Source organism: Orcinus orca, chromosome 1, assembly GCF_937001465.1.
Source record: "Orcinus orca chromosome 1, mOrcOrc1.1, whole genome shotgun sequence".
NCBI classification, from domain to species: Eukaryota; Metazoa; Chordata; class Mammalia; order Artiodactyla; family Delphinidae; genus Orcinus; species Orcinus orca.
Genome location: NC_064559.1, coordinates 124671713 through 124683906, shown reverse-complemented (window position 1 = coordinate 124683906; position 12194 = coordinate 124671713).

Genomic DNA, 12194 nt, shown 5'->3' with positions numbered 1-12194 from the left:
TTCATTTTCCTTTGATCAAATTTTTTAGTGTTTATCTTTGTGAACTCTTCTATCTCTTCAAAATTTAATTGAAATTTTAATTGTCCAATAATTTAATAAACTTTTGTTTCTGTGTTATATTCTGGTTTTATATTTATCTATTTACAGCAGCATACAGTATGAGTTGAGACATTACTTAGCTTTTCTTCCAAAATTGTTATATCCAAATTCATGAACTGAATTTGATTTGTAGTGATTCCTTTTTTAAATTATTGAATTTTATGTAATAATAGGGTGTACTTCTGGGATGTACCGTTGAAGTTATCTGTGCCTGTTCACTCATTTAACTATTATAATTTTTGTTTTAATATTTGTTAGAGCTTTTCCTCACTGTCTTTCTCTCTCCCTACTCCTTTTTTAGAATCTTGTTTTATATACCTACCTATTTGTTCTTCTCAAGTACTTTTCCATGTCCAAAAAGTGTTCTCTTACCATTTTTACTCAACTTATACTTAACACTGTAAGGTAATTTGATAGGAATTGACATTTACAGTATTTAATCTTCTAAGAACATAGAGTGTCTGCATTTATTCAATTTTTATTTTTTTAGATTGCTGAAATTCTTCCTAATGTTTGTTTTGCCAGTTAGAATAAAAAACTCAGATTTAACAAACATTTATGAGCCCCTACCATATAATGGGCAATTTTATATTGGAAGTATTATACCCATTTTATGTATGAGAACATTGCTGTAGCATCTTGCCCTAAGTCACACGACTGATAAATTACTGGACCAAAACTCAATCCCTGATCTTCCTACCACAAATCCTTTTTGAAAGATCCTCAAGACTGAAGTCTTCTGGCTCACCTTCATGCTTCTTGCCACCATCCATCCACAGGTCAAGCTGTGGCTATTATTAGTTGCCCACATGATTATGGAAATCCTTAGATGCTGTTCTGCTTGGGTCTATATATACTCCCTTAATATCCTGGTCAGATAATACATTTGACTCCCTGGTCAAAATGTATCTGCAGCAATCTGCCTTGATAGGATAACTAGTATATTACTGGCTCAATATTCAGACTCAAAATGCATGAGTTAGGTTACACAACTTGGATAAATTTGCAAATATAAGTGTCTTATCAAAGTGAGACAGAGAAAATTCAAAGGCAGTAGGGAACATATTGGTCCATGAGAATTTTGGTCAAAGGAAGCAAGTTATATCTGTAGAAGTTCACTAACAAATATGGTACTTAATTAGGCAAACACTCAATATATTTATTGTAACTGATATATTTTGAAAGTGCAAAACTGAGCGCTAAACATCTTTTCTTATAATCATAACATAAGGAAGTGCTCCAAAGATGATTCATCTTGACTCCCACATCACACTCAATGAATCTTAGGCTTCACTTTTACTTGCCTGGGCTCTCATTTATTCCTCACTTTGTATTTGCATTCTTGTCTTGTCCTTAAACAAACATAATGATTGCTTAATTGATCACAACTTACACCATCCCTCATAGAACTGAGGAAAACCTTTCTTGAACACTGCTTATATCCCACCACTGATCAGATGACGTTTGGGATACTCTATAATTTGGCCCCAATCTCATTTCAGTTTTGTTACAATAACTTTTTGCTCTTTCCAAAGCTGATTACTTGCCACTCTGAGTCTTTGTTTTTTCAACTGTAAAAACAAGAATGATAGTAATACCTACCTTGCAGGGCAGTAAGAATTCATGAAGGCAACCCATAGTATGTTAGGATTAAGTTTGACTGCACATAACAGAGCCCATAACAGTGGTCTCTATGAGACAGAAGTCCAGAAGTGTGCAATCCAGGGCTGATATGCTGGTTCTGTGGTCATCAGGAACCAAGGCTAGTATCTAATGACAAAAAATATTCTATAATTTCTTATATATAATTTTCTTAATATGAATTCATTGTCTCCTAGATGTTGTGAACAAATGTACAATAACCTATTTACTTATTTTGATCGGTGGTTTCTCCAAATTCTTTTTCTTCTTGACTTCCCAAAGCCTTACCTTGAGGAGAAAAGAATTCAAGGTTTACATCTTTCAAATTAGTTGTAAATTTTATGGCTTGGTTAAAATAAGAACAAATTTTATAATTCATAATTTTATATTTACATTTTTTAATTCATAATTTTATACTTAAAGTTTAAAGAAGCAAAATAGCAATTATTGAAGTCTCTACTAATAAGGCAAGATGGAATTTTGTACAGATATTTGTTGTTTTCGGTTTGGGTGGTTCTCATCACTGGTGAGAGGGGAAAAAATGTATTTCAGCAGAAAAATAAATGAAATGGTTTGGAATAATTACCTAGAATGCAATTGTTTAATAGACTTAGAATTCCCTTGTTTCTGAGTGTCTTTAGAAAACATAAGCTTTTTTATTTAAAGCAACTTCAAAGCACTAACTCTAAGACCTAGAGTAGCTTTCTATTAGAGCTTCACTTAACTTACTGGAATTCATCTCTGCTTACTCGGAAGTAAACAAATATGTTATTTTGAATGAAGGGGATCTTCATTTCTGTGTGTTTCTCATAATGTGATTGTTCCATTGGGTCAATGGATTCTAGTGATTAAAAGATGTCATGTGATTCTAATGTTTAAGAGATGCCATTTTCCACAAAACATAGTTCCCTAAACCAGTGATTCCCAATCTTTTATATATTGTGGAATATGTAGAAAAAGCTATTTAAACAGCATTTTGGTAAATGAAAGGAGGATGATTTTGGCTGCCGACAACTAGTCAGAGATGTTTGGCCTGTAGGGCTAAAGAAAACTATCTCATTACTCTTGGAACCTTTTTACCATGGGGCCCCACATTAGTTGGAAAACTGCTCTCAACACAGAGGCTACTTTACCTTATGCCCAACCTAAGGAAGAGCAAACCATTTATAATTAAAGGGGTAATGGTTTGTTGGGCTTGTTAAAGACATGGCTTATCAGTTTTCAGTCTAGAAACGTCTTAAGGAATGTTCAAGTACAAGTGCTTTCCTAGAGAAAAATTATTTTGAAATATATTTTCCATATAAAAAGTATATAACATATGTGCACCTTTAAAGAAGATTAATTAAATGAATAACCATGAACCCGACACAGAATTGAAAACTGAAACAAACTTCCTGTCCCCAGTTTAAACAATACTGAGACCAAGCTAAGATAATAGCAGTGTATTCCAGGAATTCTGCTCTAGGAAGATAAGACTGTAAAATAACTAAAACAGCCTGCACAGCAGTATTTTTCTGATGAGATTTGCAGCAAGATTTGCTTCACAGGTCCTTGGGAATGGAACAAGCTTTACACTGAACACTGGGAGTCAAACACCCTCCAAATTCATCAAACCATCTGACAGGCCTGTGAGAGCCACAGCATCAAACTCAAGACAACTAGTCAAGCTGCTGTCTTCACAGAAGTAGTAAGCAGGATGATGGAAAGGCCACATGCTGTGTGTTAGAGCAGGGGTCCCCGACCTGCAGGCCACGGACCAGTAGCGGTCCGTGGCCTGTTAGGAAGCAGGCCACACAGCAGGAGGTGAGTGGCAGACGAGCAAGTGAAGCTCCATCTGTATTTATAGCCGCTCCCCATTACTCGCATTACCACCTGAGCTCCGCCTCCTGTCAGATCAACTGCGGCATTAGATTCTCATAGGAGCACAAACCCTACTGTGAACTGCACATGCAAGGGATCTAGGTTGCGTGCTCCTTATAAGGATCTAATGCCTGATGATCTGAGGTGGAGCTGAGGCGGTGATGCTAGTGCTGGGGAGTGGCTGCAAATACAGATTATCATTAGCAGAGAGGTTTGACTGCACAGAGACCATAATAAATCAATTGCTTGCAGACTCATATCAAAACCCTATCAGTGGGCTTCCCTGGTGGCGCGGTGGTTGGGAGTCCGCCTGCCGATGCAGGGGACACGGGTTCGTGCCCCGGTCTGGGAGGATCCCGCGTGCCGCGGAGCGGCTGGGCCCGTGGGCCATGGCCGCTGGGCCTGCGCGTCCGGAGCCTGTGCTTCGCAACGGGAGAGGCCGCAACAGTGAGAGGCCCGCGTAATGCAAAAAAAAAAAAAAAAAAACCCTATCAGTAAGTGGCAAGTGAAAACAAGCTCAGGGCTCCCACTGATTCTGCATTATGGTGAGTTGTATAATTATTTCATTATATATTACAATGTAATAGTAATAGAAATAAAGTGCACAATAAATGTAATGCTCTTGAATCATCCCAAACCCACGCCCCACAACCCCATCCATGGAAAAATTGTCTTCCACAAAACTGGTCCCTGGTGCCAAAAAAGTTTGGGACTGCTGTGTTAGAGAATGCTCTCTAATTTAACATCATCTTTGAAATTACCAAAGTTGTTCTTAGGTGCTACATTTTATTGAAATTTAACTCGAGAATGCATTTACCAGATGGTTGTCATAATTCCTTTCCTATCCAGTCAGGTAGTTCAAGAATATTTTGTATGGGGACTTCCTTGGTGGTCCAGTGGCTAAGACTCTGCACTCCCAATGCAGGCGGCCCGGGTTCGATTCCTGGTCAGGGAATTAGATCCCACGTGCCGCAACTAAAGATCCTGCACGCAGCAACAAAGATCCCATGTGCCACGACTAAGACCTGACACAGCCAAATAAATAAATATTTTTAAAAATATATATTTTATATAACCTACCGTTTTAAAACTTGGATAACAAGTTTTTCCCTCTTCTTTTTTTTTCTTCCAGTTTTATTTTTATATTTGACTCTTTTCTGTCTTTTGTAATCCTGTTGAAATGGTCATATATATATATATTTTAGAAATAAAAAAGTCCTATTTAGGAATAGCTGAACAGTTTTTTTAAAACCCTACTCTCCTTTTATCTCACCTTCCTTTTTTTTTTGTGGTTTCCCTTACTCCCTTTTCCTCTTTCTTTCTTTCCCTTTTTTCCCCTCTCCTATTTTATTTTATTCCTTGAAAATACCTTATTCTTACCATAGGAACTATAAACATTGCATAGCCTCATAGCAGTATTCGCAGACAAAAAACTGCACAGCTTTGTGTTCAATACCTACAAAATCTAAAACTCCTTGGACTAAACTTTGAAAATAATTGTTCCAGTGACAAAGCATCCAGATTATTTGGTTCAATATCTTTGCTTTTGCAAGAACTCTGAGTGATTTTGACTAAGTTCCATCAATACCGTAATTCTCAGATTTTATACTAGAAATGTTATTTGTGTGTGAAGCAATTTCATTTTCTAATAATCTTTTAATATTCCCATTGTTCCTATAGGAAAAAAAAAAACTTCAGCAAAAACATTCTAAAACAGCTTAAGTAGTCACAATTACGTCAGGTAAATATCTCAACTATTTATTTAGATCATTAAAACCTGTGTATTCTGATCCTAAGTTGTTGAACCAAAATGATTTTTGGTGTTCCAACTATACATATTTCAAGCCTTGTTACAATTGTGTGTTTTAACAGTTTTCTCTAAACTTTCATACCGTAGATACAGGAAAATTATCGCATGGTACTATATATAATACAATCTTCATTATCATTAAATAAAGTCAGGCTATACCAGTAAAGATACCTGGAATAGATGTTTTACCCTTGGTAGTTTATTTCACTCCACATCTCCTCTTCGGGTTGTAATAATTCCCACGGTAAGAAGAGGGTGGGGGTGAGTAAAATGGGTGAAAGTGGTCAAAAGGTACAAACTTCCGGTTATAAAATAACAAAGTCATGGGCATATAATGTACAGCATGGCAACTATAGTTAGGAATACTGTACTACATACCTGAAAGTTGCTAAGAGAATAGATCTTAAAAGTTCTCATCACAAGAAAAAAAAATTTGTTAACTATAGTGACAAATGTTACCTAGTCTTGTGGTGGTCATTTCACAATATATACAAATATCGAATCATTATGTTGTACATCTGAAATGAATATAATGTTATATGTCAATTATATCTCAATTTAAAATTCTCAACAATAAAAAAAAATTATTATATGATGGGGAGAGGGAGAGAGATGACTGTTCTTCTCAGAAGAACCTTCAAAAAAGGGAAAAGTCAGTCAAGAGCCAGATGTGATTACAGAACAATTTGATTACAAACGGGAAATTAAAAATCCTGAAGGCAATAACCAAATAGTTCAAAGGTAATCAATAGAGTCAGGAAATTCAAACTTAAATTCCCAAGTTGAATCTTGAGCTGGATTAGTCCTATTTAATTATGTGATGTTTAAAAGTTAAAAGATATCTGAATCTTTATTTAGTTAAAAGTAGGACCTGAGGATTGTGTAATTATCTTTCTTTAGTAATTTTTAGCGACATATATATTTCTTCAGAATATTACATTAAATCTCATTCTATCTCGAGTAAAATATGCAGTTAAAGGGAAAAAATGAACAAAATTATTTGTAAATGTAGTGCACAGAGTTATTTATGCTTAGAAATTATAAAAATAAGCTCTTAGCATTCCTGACTTTGCTTACCAAATGGTTTAATTAGCTGAATTTTCTACCCTTTCTTTCTTTTAACAATTAGTATACCTCTTGTGCTAGTATTGATTCATCTTCCAGTAAATGGTTACTCCTAATGATAGTTGTCTGGGAAGTAATACAAGAGATATTCTCTTGTACACAAAGTCTTTTAAGAAGGAAGGTAATGATGAGCTTTAACAACTGAGAGAGAAGGAAAGTGAGTAAGTGACATTTGGGTTACTTAAGTGAAGCATGTTGAGTTGGGCTGTTCTACATGATTCTATGTTTCAGTTCCTGATGAAAACCCAACAAACAGGTAAAACATTTCCTCTCACCAATATTTATCATGGAGTTGTCAAAGACCATGTCATCTATTTCTGTAAAAATTGAAAACTTCCAAGTCACTGCCAAATGTTGGAATATTATAACCAGTCATTTGAAAATTTTAACCACTGTAAACAAGCAAAACCTAAGTTCTGTGCTATTTATAAAAACAAAGATGCTTAAGAAAATCACTAATTCGTTTTATATACTAATTACAAATTCAAACCCTGCTTAGAAAACTCATAGCCTCATTCAATATGGCATGTATATACTTTAACTTTTAAAAAAATTATTCTGTATTCTATATCTTTTTCATTATTAAATGGGCCTTCCCTGGTCCTAGAGACCAGATTTCCTTATTATACTCTCTCATCGGACTCTGTGAAACTTCTTTGTAGCATTTAAATAGTTACAATTCTACATTAGACATTATTTAATTAAAATAGTTCCCCTGCTAGATAGACATTTCTAACCTGAAAACAGCATGAAGAATGGAGCTCAGTGCCTAGAACATTGTGATGGGGTTCAGGACACACTACCCCAAAATATGGCACCTTAACATATTGGATATTTTTAATTTTTTGGTTCTAGTGTATGACCTTTATTTCGTGAAACCTTTTGAGAATTATTATGGGGGTTTTGAGGTTTCCCCTACAAGAAGAAATTTCCATGAGTCTTGTTCACCCTTGAATATTCTAGCCTCACATACAGCATATGCTCAATAAATTAATGACTAAATTTCGTTTTATCAGGACTGACAAAAGAGGACCACAGTGGCTAAGAAACATCCACAACTGAACTGAAATATGACATCACAGCTAAACAAATATGTTATTCTATCTCCCAGGACCTACAACTCGCAATCTGATATACGTACGAAACAGGTAAACTTTCTAGTTCACATTGAACTTGTAGGAGTTCTTCATTGAAGAGGTGCACTAAAAATTGGGATTTGGAAAATAGCGGTGCTTGGACAGGCCTAAACAGTCTTCTATAACGAGTAGAGGGATGGAGGTGAGAGTAAGTGTGGTACATCTGAGGAATGTGGGCAACACAATTTGTTCTGGGATAAATTATGATAAGATTAGATACAGGTTAAGGCCTTGAAAAGCAAACTAGAATAAATACAAATCAGCTACACCCATCAGAATGGCTAAAACAAAAATAGAAAATACCAAGTACTGGCATGGATATGGAGTGGCTGGAACTCTCATACACTGCTTATAGGGGTGTGAACTGGCACAACTGCTTTGGAAAACTATTTGGCATTGCCTAATGAGCTTAAACATACCAACAGTTCCATTTTGGGTATACACCTAAGAGAAACTTGTTCATATGTTCAACAGAAGACATACACAAGAATGTTCAAAGAAACACAGTTTATGATAGACCAAACTTGAGACTTCCCAAATGCTCATCAACAGAAAATAGATAAATTCTGGTGCGTTTGCACAGTGGAGTATACAGCAGTGAGAAGAATGAACTACAGCTAGAGCAACTAGGAAGATAACTCTCACAAATAGTGTTGAGTCAGATGCAGTAGAGTACATATTAGATGACTTCATTTACATAAAATATGCAAATGAACAAAACTAATCATGCTGTTGGAAGTCAGGATGGTAGTTTTCCTTGTGTAGGGGGTGCAGTGCTTAGAAAAGGGCATGAGAAAGGCTTCTGGGCATTGGCAATGTTCTGTGTCCTGATCAGCTGCTGTTTATACGTATAAGGTCAGTTTGTAGAAAATCCTTGAGCTGCACAATTACGATTTGTGCAGTATTCTGTCTGTAGGTTAAAGTTCAATAAAATGTCCCCCAGCCCTACCATTAAAACCTGTTACAGAGCCCTTGTATTATTTCAATAGTAATTAATTTATATTTTGTGATTTACTACTTCAGGTTTTAAAGGTTCACTATCTGCTGGTGAAGTAGTCCATTTTTTTTTTTTATTTAGCGAAATGTATCCTTTCAGAATTATTACTCAGTTTGATCAGTAAACCTGAGTTTATCCTAATTATATTTATATAATGAGCTTGATTATTTTATAGGCTTCTAGCATATCCCAAATCTTTTAATCTATAATCAGTTTTCTCTCTTTCTCTTTTCTGTCTGTCTCTCACACACATCTTTTACACACTTCTAAAAAAAAATCAGAGCCTAAGTGTTACACAGATTTTTAGATGTAAGTATCCTGATACCCAGCTCAGCACTCTTCTTCCTGTGTCTCCACGGTGTAAGACAAGAGCTGGGTGCCTCTGGGGGACATCCCTGATGTAAGTGCTGCCATTGCCATTTTGTGACAACACGGGGCTCTACAGTCATTTGGACCAAGATATAAAATTGACCCTATAGTGGCGAGGTCGGGGAATTCAAGAAATTAGAATTCACATCAAAATGATATCAACATTTATTTAAAGTATTTGACTTCTAGGGAACATGGTAATTCTTCCTGTATTCTAAAGAGAATTTTCCAATTAAAAAACTTCTAATCATTATTTCTAGATTGTGACAAAAAGTCATCTTTGAAAACTTAGGTACAATTAAGCTTTTTTTTAATTCTTAAACTTATGATTATTTATTTATTTATTTATTATTTTTGGCTGCGTTGGGTCTTCATTGCTGCCCGTGGGTTTTCTCATTGCCATGGCTTCTTTTGGTGCAGAGCACGGACTTCAGTTTGTGGTGCGCGGGCTCAGTAGCTGTGGCTCACAGGCTCTAGAGCACAGGCTCAGCAGTTGTGGTGCACGGGTTTAGTTGCTCTGCGGCATGTGGGATCTTCCCGGACCAGGGCTCTAACCAGTGTCCCCTGCATTGGCAGGCGGATTCTTAACCACTGCGTCACCAGGGAAGTTCCTATGATTAATTTTAAGATGTCCCTCCAAGAGCCATTCTGCAAGCTCAGTGAAGATACGGGAATGTGGTAGACAATCAGGAGTGCCCCCCATCAAGGGCCTGCTTTGCTGAGTGCTGAGCTCCACTTGAAGCTGAGCAAGCTTGAGCAAGTGCCAGCAGAGGACAGTGTGTGCTCACCTTATGTCTCTGAGTCACCCCCACTGCTCTGACAGATGCGGTTGAACAGTTCTCTCCCGTTGGGGGAACCAACACTTTTAGCTAACTCAGGACTTTGCCAGCTGAAATCAGGGCATGTATGTTTGCTTTAAATTTCATAATGAATCTAACTTGATAGTAAGTTTAGCCCTAATATAAATTATACTAAGACAGGGACTTTTTTCCCTTCTCATAAATGAAATTTTGCCTTCCTTTTTGGATTGATATTGAACATAATTATATCTGCTCTGCCTTGTTACCCTTTACATAAGCCTTTCCAAATATCCCCAAACTTCCCAGCAATCTAATGGGATAGGTGATATTTCTCTTTGAGAAGAATTGACCAATTCTAAAAGAAATGAGATGGCTTTTTGGCGGGGAGGTGGGGGGTGTGTGTGAACAGAATTATTTATTTATTTATTTGTATTAGAGTATAGCTGATTTGCAATGTGTTAGTTTCAGGTGTACAGCAAAGTGAATCAGTTATATATATATATATTATTTTTCAGATTCTTTTCCCATATAGGTTATTACAGAATATTGAGTAGAGTTTCCTGTGCTATACAGTAGGTCTTTGTTAGTTATCTATTTTATATATAGTGTGTATCTGTTAATTCCAATCTCCTGAGATGACTTTTTTAAATAAATCATTCAGTAAGAGACAGTACCAATTGTCAAAGTGTGCTCTGAAATTTTGAATTCTTCACATTTTCATTCACGATGTCCTGGTAATTTTTCCAATTGTCATCAGTCTCTTTATCAGTAAGTTCATTCATGGAACTTTATAGAAAAGAAATCCCATATTGTGGTAATCATTTGTCAATATATATGTATAGCAAATCATCATGTTGTTCACCTTAAATAAATATGTCAATTATATCTGAATAAAGCTAGAAAAAAAAGAAAAGGGACTAAGGCCGAAACCCCAAATTAAATACATATTATCTCAACAATAGATAAGGCTGAAATTTTAACTCATGAGAAAATTAAATTTGGGTTTTTTTTTTCCAACCAATAAAGAGATTTTAATTTCAGTTTAGTAATGGTATGGGAGAAAAAAAAAAACACTTTTGCATAAATCCTCTTTGGATAACAATGCCTATTAAGAGATGAGGTATTTCTATTGTTAAGAAGAAACAACATACCCTAAATGGAGTCACTTGTGTTAAGCCCACGTCACCGTCACCAAACCAGTTTATTACCTAACCTAATTGCAGTCTCACCTTCCCAGAAGTGAAACCTTTAACCAGTCAACCTACAATTAGCTGGTTGGCACTGAGGGAGGTAATCCCTACAGGCCCTCTGGTTCCCTTTAGGAGGGTGACCTTGCCTGAAACAATGCATTCTTTGCTAATAACTTCCTTTTCTCACAGCCCTTCCACCTTTAAAAACCTTTCCTTTTTTACAGTTTAGAGGAGCTCCCTTCTATTTGCTAGATGGGGTGCTGCCCGATTCATGAATCATTTAATAAAACCAATTTGATTCTTGAATTTACTCAGTTGAATTTTTGTTGTTTTACACTATGCAGCCGATTTGGAAGATGATATTCCCACTGCCTTCAAATACTTTCCTGTAGTTAAGGGTCGGTAGGAAATTGAGTAAGATTGGAGACACTTCCTTATTGCAAAATATTAGAAGTTGGAGAGGTTGAAAGGCAAGCTCTGCATTCTCAGGATTCTTTAAAATGTCTCAGTATTTTATCAATGGAACAGGATAGAAAGCCCAGAGATAAACCCACGCACATATGGTCACCTCATCTTTGATAAAGGAGGCAGGAAAGTACAGTGGAGAAAGGACAGCCTCTTCAATAAGTGGTGCTGGGAAAACTGGACAGGTACATGTAAAAGTATGAGGTTAGATCACTCCCTAACACCATACACAAAAATAAGCTCAAAATGGATTAAAGACCTAAATGTAAGGCCAGAAACTATCAAACTCTTAGAGGAAAACATAGGCAGAACACTCTATGACATAAATCACAGCAAGATCTTTTTTGACCCACTTCCTAGAGAAATGGAAATAAAAACAAAAATAAACAAATGGGACCTAATGAAACTTCAAAGCTTTTGCACAGCAAAGGAAACCAAAAACAAGACCAAAAGACAACCCTCAGAATGGGAGAAAATATTTGCAAATGAAGCAACTGACAAAGGATTAATCTCCAAAATTTACAAGCAGCTCATGCAGCTCAATGACAAAAAAACAAAAAACCCAATCCAAAAATGCGCAGAAGACCTAAATAGACATTTCTCCAAAGAAGATATACAGACTGCCAACAAACACATGAAAGAATGCTCAACATCACTAATCATTAGAGAAATGCAAATCAAAACTACAATGAGATATCATCT